The sequence below is a fragment of the Mandrillus leucophaeus genome, unplaced genomic scaffold (genome assembly GCF_000951045.1).
Source record: "Mandrillus leucophaeus isolate KB7577 unplaced genomic scaffold, Mleu.le_1.0 Scaffold119, whole genome shotgun sequence".
NCBI lineage: Eukaryota > Metazoa > Chordata > Mammalia > Primates > Cercopithecidae > Mandrillus > Mandrillus leucophaeus.
In genome coordinates this window covers 5,865,498-5,871,306 of record NW_012100209.1, presented here as the reverse complement: position 1 = coordinate 5,871,306, position 5,809 = coordinate 5,865,498, and the positions used below count along the sequence as shown (strand labels likewise).

The 5,809-nt window shown below is 44.2% G+C and overlaps 1 protein-coding gene and 1 pseudogene across 2 annotated transcripts in view; both read right to left on the bottom strand.

Annotated features, from left to right (window-relative positions):
* LOC105529558 overlaps nucleotides 1-5,463 on the bottom strand; it is a 34,252-nt pseudogene extending 28,789 nt beyond the window's left edge. Inside the window, exon 1 of the transcript XR_001004529.1 lies at nucleotides 5,417-5,463. The product of XR_001004529.1 is annotated as a spermine synthase pseudogene (transcript). The remainder of the gene's footprint in view (nucleotides 1-5,416) is intronic.
* NIM1K (NIM1 serine/threonine protein kinase) overlaps nucleotides 1-5,803 on the bottom strand; it is a 112,390-nt gene extending 106,587 nt beyond the window's left edge. The window contains exon 1 of the mRNA XM_011966584.1: nucleotides 4,563-5,803. The gene's annotated coding sequence lies outside the window, so the exon portion shown is untranslated. The remainder of the gene's footprint in view (nucleotides 1-4,562) is intronic.
* Between the last annotated feature and the right edge of the window lie 6 nt (nucleotides 5,804-5,809).

The window sequence follows — 5,809 nt, the reverse complement described above, 5'->3', positions numbered from 1 at the left end:
AAGGACAGTTTTCACTATAGAAGGAAGGAAGGGGAAGGAAGGACGGACGGAAGGAGGAAGGAAGGAAGGAGGGAGGGAGGGAGGGAGGGAAGGAAGGAAGGAAGAAATCTTATTGGCCGGGTGCGGGTGTAGAGCAAGGCTCCTCCATCAGAAAAGAAAAAAAAAAAAAGGAAAGAAAAGAAATAGATCATGTTTTACCCCTACTTCCTTGCCCTCACCCCTACTCTAAGCAATGTGAGGTTGCGACCCCTCTTACTCTACTATGGAATACTCCTTCAATATCAAGATGAAGTGTTCAGTTCAACAAACATTATTTTTAAGCTCCGTCCTCCATGTTTAAGTGTACAAGTTACTCCCAGGAACAATGTAGATATAACTAAATCTACAGCCAGTGGGGCAAGGTAGATGCATAAACAGATCATCTAAATATAATGGCCAAAGGCTAAACTAGAGATAGGTGCAGACAGGGTGGGGCCCAAAAGAGAACATCTGGAAGGAGATGAGGCCTGAAGGAATTTGCAGGTGTGATTAAGCAAGTACTGAAAGAGAAATGTAGGTCAGGGAAATGGTGAAATGGGGGAGGGGGTATGGAGTATGGATCATGGAAACTGAGGCAGTATAAAGGGTGCAAAAATCAGTACCTCTGTGTTCCATAGGAGCTCAAGGGCTGGTGCTGTTGATTACATCCGAGGGAGTATTTGGCTACATTTCAAATTTCCAAAAAGTTTAAAAGGCTCTTTAAAAATCTTCATGATTAAAAATGACTAAGGTATATTTTATTAGCCAAGAATAGAACTAATTTGGCCAGGCATGGTGGCTCACGCCTGTAATCCCAGCACTTTGGGAGGCCAAGGCAGAAGGATGGCTTGAGGCCAGGAGTTCAAGACTAGCCTGGGCAACATAGAGAGCCCCCCACCCCACAACTCTACAAAAATAATAAACTTAGCTAGACATGATGGTTCATGCCTGTAGTCCCAGGTACTCTGGAGTCTGAAATGAGAGGATCACTTGTGCCCAGAAGTTCTAGGCTGCAGTGAGCTATGATTGTACCACTGCACTGTAGTCTGGGTGAGTGAGATCCTGTTTCTAAAAAATAAATAAATAAAAATAAATAAATAAGTCAATAGATTCTGTCCAAAATTGATAAATCAAGAACCAGTGGCCAGGCATGGTGGGTCACGCTTGTAATCCCAGCACTTTGGAGGCCAAAGTGAGAGGATTGCTTGAGCCCAGGAGTTTGAGACCAGCCTAGGCAACATAGTGAGACCTTGTCTCTACCAAAAAAAAAAAAAAAAAAAAAAAAAAAGCTGGGCATGGCCGCATGTGCCTGTAATCCCAGCTACTAGGGAGGCTAAAATGGGAGGATTACTTAGCCCAGGAATTTAAGGCTGCAGTGAGCCATGATCACACCACTGTACTCTACCCTGGGCAATGGTGTGAGACCCTGTCTCAAGAAAAACAAAAACAAAAACAAAACAAAACAACAACAACAAAAAAGAGCAACATAAGCTAATTATTCGGACATAGGGAGGTAAGTGATCAAACAGCCAAGAGTTCAAAATGATTGCCTCTGGAGACTGGGACTGTGGTTTTAGTTATAAGGTTTTAATATACTCTCATAAAATTAGGTGAAAGCATTATGACGATAACAATTTAAATAATTTTTTTAGGTAAAAAGAAAAATTTCCAATGCAATTATGTAATCAAATGTATCCATATATTATCCCAACTAGATAATTCCAACAAATAGAGATGCAGAAAGCTTCTTGGTGGCCTTAGAATTAGGGAGAAAAGGTCTAATGAGCAGCTAGTTCAGGAGACCTGAAAAGAAAGCTGCCTCAGCCCACACCACTTGGACGGGTGGCAGGGAGTCAGAACAAACTAAGATCTGCCACTAAGGCCTCCCAAGTCACACGATTTTGCTAAATAGGGTACTTACTGCTTTCTGGAAAACTATCAATGTTCTCTGTGGAAGATGAAGAGTGGAGTTCTTTTTAGTTTCCTATTCTGCAATTTGGTTTTTCTTCTGTGCAACCCTCTTTACACTTGATGTTTTCGCTTTTACTTTCTTTCTATTAATCTGCTTTCTCTTTAGTTTTTTCCCCTTAACAGTTTTATTTTGCTCTCTAATCTTAAATTCTTCCCGCTATCCACACCCTGCATTTCTCTAAGTCTTGGCTAATGCTCATATTCATAATGCTTATGTCAGGCAATTTAGATTTTTGTCTCGATTTTCCAGGTGGTTAGCTGAAATCCCTTTTTTTTTTTTTTAATTCAGAGTCTTTCTCTGTCTCCCAGGATGGAATGCAGTGACATAATCACAGCTCACTGCAGCCTTGAACCTCCCAGGCGCAAGCAATTCTGCTACCTCAGTCTACCCAGTAGCTGGGACTACAGGCATGCGCCACCACACCCAGCTAATTTTTTAAAATTTTTTATAGAGACAGGGTCTCACCATGTTGCCCAGGTTGGTCTCGAACTCCTGGGCTCAAGCAGTCCTTCTGCCTCAGCCTCCTAAAGTATTGGGATTACAGGCCTGAGCTACGGCGCTGAGCTATCACTTGGCTTTTTTGTTTTTCTTTTCCTTGAAATGGAGTTTCACTCTTGTTGCCCAGGCTGGAGCGCAATGGCGTGATCTCGGCTCACCACAACCTCCGCCTCCCGGGTTCAAGGGATTCTCCTGCCTCAGCCTCCCAAGTAGCTGGGATTACAGGCATGTGCCACCATGCAAGGCTAATTCTGTATTTTTTTTAGTAGAGACGGGGTTTCTCCATGTTGGTCAGGCTGGTCTCGAACTACCAACCTCAGGTGATCCACCTGCCTTGGCCTCCCAAAGTGCTGGGATTACAGGCATGATCACTTGGCTTTTGAACATAACTTGTCCATCTGTAAAACTGGTTAATATTCCTCAGGATGCTGCATAATAATGGCTAAGCTAACCTTGAAGTTCTTGAGAGAAAGTAAGAACTATGATGTGGTTAATTCAAGTTGTAGACTACTATCTTCATATGCAATTTGAATATTTTCTTCTTCTCCTGAAAATTAAAACTTCAATTCTAGAGACCTCTTTGTAGAATGACAATAGGAAATGTCAAAATACAGAATGAAACAAATTTTATCAACAGTTTGTCCCTTCAACAAGTGAAAGAAAATCAACCAATGAATTAAAGCTCTTTAATCCCTAGAGAAATACAGTGATCAGATTCAAAGAATGAAGTTGGATTTAACGTTATATTTTAATTTTTAAGTTTCTCAAAATGAAACTATATATGTGACTAAAAACATTAACCTACTAAGACAAAAATCTTTGCTTTTCTTTTTTAAAAAAGGTATAATAAGTCTGGCATGCACCTGTAGTCCCAGTTCCTCAGGAGTCTGAGGCGGAAAGATCTCTTGAGCCCAGGAGTTTGAGACATGACTGGGCAACATGACAAGACCCAGTCTCTAAAAGCAAAAGAAAATAAAACTGTAAGTCTGAGGGCTTCAAACTGTCCCATCACATGCTATCAGTGTTAGAATTTGAAGCTCAGAAATTGTGGATGCGTAATGAGTTATGGTTCTTTAAAGAAACCAACATTTGCGGATAAAAGTATTTGAAATGGCACCACTGTTTGCCCCAAATAAAACCTTCTCAACTAAAAACCTAGGGTTAAACCAAGAATATAAAGGGCTCTATAACCTATCTGTAGTTATTACTGGGGAATTTAGATTTCATATAAACCTGTCTTTATTTTAAATGTACTTAGAAAAAAAGCACACACCTCAAACCAAATATCCAATCCACATTTTTTCCTAACACAGAAGGAGGCTTCTTTGAAGGTTTTTCCAGGTTTACCATTTAACAGTGGTCCAGCTAAAAATAAACCCATGAGGGTTTACTAGGCAAATTCAACGGCAAACCAAACACTAGTCCATGGGGAGTTGGATTCAGCTTTTTCCCCACTAGCCTCTCCCAGGACCCCCACCTACATTCTCCCATCTCATAATTAGAAAGCTAATTAGGCTTCCAAATGTAAATGCTAAATGGAGAGGGCGATCTGGGCTCAGGCCAGGATTCCTGGAACATCTAACACCCTGCTCTGTCCTCTGTTTCTGCAGTGAGCTGTGGGAAGAGAGCTGGGCCGCATGACTATTTGGGGCCATTTAACTTGCTGGAGGGCAGTGTTTACTCTCATTTGTCTGAGCAGAAAGCTGTGTTGCACAGACTGCAAACTCTGAAAAAATAAAATTAAAAAAAAACACAACAACATGCATTGGGATTTTAGTACTTTAAGGGAAAAAGTACATTTTCATAAACTCGGTTATTACCATGGTTACACGAGGGTACAAGAGAAGGTCCTCTGGAGAACAGTTCCTGGTTCTAGCTAGACAGCCTCTCAATAGTGCAGGGCGACTTCTTCAGTAACCATGACAACCAGAATTAGAAGTGCCGTTGCAACACTAGCAGAAACCATCTTTTGAAGCGGTTCTATGAATCACATTGAATACTGATGATGCAAGTTAGTGTGATACATACTTTTCAAACATTAAAAAAAATCTTATTACCATAAACAAATAATCACCTTAGATTCCAATTTGAAATCACTTTTTTGGAATCATTTTTTTCCGTCTGGTTTTGTTTGTTTCCCTTTTGGATTCCCGCGGCCTCGATTGCAAACGCGATTTGTGTACTTTCCAAACTTGTCAGAACTGCACGGGTAAGAGCTTAGAATGTGATTCATTCGCTCTTATTTTGAAACGGGATGAGGAATGGGGTGGGGGAGGGTGGGTAGACAGAGAGCCCTCTTGTCTACTTAGGAGGACGAAAACAGGGGAGGGAAGGGGAAAAGAGAGGAGAAAGGGAGAGAGGAGGAGAAAAGAAGGGGAGAGGAGAAGGAGGAGGAAAGGAGGGAGGGAGAAGAAGGAAAAGGAGGGAAGGAAAAAACGGAAGGGAAAAAAGTGCCGATAGCAGAATCTTCGCTGCCCATGTTAGGGATAAAAGCACCTTTATTGCCTTGACTTCTCCATCTGCCCAGATGTGTCAGGCACGTAGAAGCTGGTTGGATTCGATATTTTAATGACCCGGTTGCGATCTTTTCCTGGACGTATCAAGAAGTCCTGGAGCTTCTAATATTCCTGGAGGGATATCCAGGAAGAGGAAAAGAGGCTCTTCCTTACTTCGTGCGGTCTTCCAAAAGAAGCACCTTTCGCTGGGGAGCGTCGCGGCGTGGAGTGCAATGGGAGGTTTTGTTCTCCTGGGCCACAGGCGTTAGCTGTCAGTTCCCTCCACCACCAGCACCGGCCGGCGCGCGTGGGGAGGTCACGCAGGTCCTCTGCCCTTGTAACAAACTGCAGATTTGGGCTGGTGCCTTAGGGCTCTGGTCCAGCGCACCCGCTGTGTGCACTGCTAGGCGCTAAGATGCCTTCCTTGGCTCACGTGTGGACGGGCACGCAGACACCATACAGAGACATGGGTGCCCACATGCGCGCACATAGACATGGGCGCCGCACTTGACACGGGCACACACGAGCGAGCACGCCCTTGCCCTGGCTCTAATGCCCCCTCCTCTCGCGCGTGGATCGGCCTGGGCCGGTGTGGGGGGACGCCCCAGAAAGCGCCTAACCTTCTTCTGACCCCACTTCGCAGACACCCCCCGGCAGGGCTCCCTTTCTCCCTTGGGTCGCGGGGAGGAGAGGCGCCTCCTCCTCAGCCACCTAGGTTTACAGCCTATCAGAGGAAGGGTGGCGGGGTGGGGGTGCTGGCGGCGAGCCCCCCAGCCCCTCGCTTACCTTCGTGGCGAGGCCAGCTCTTGGACTTCGCTGCACGGCG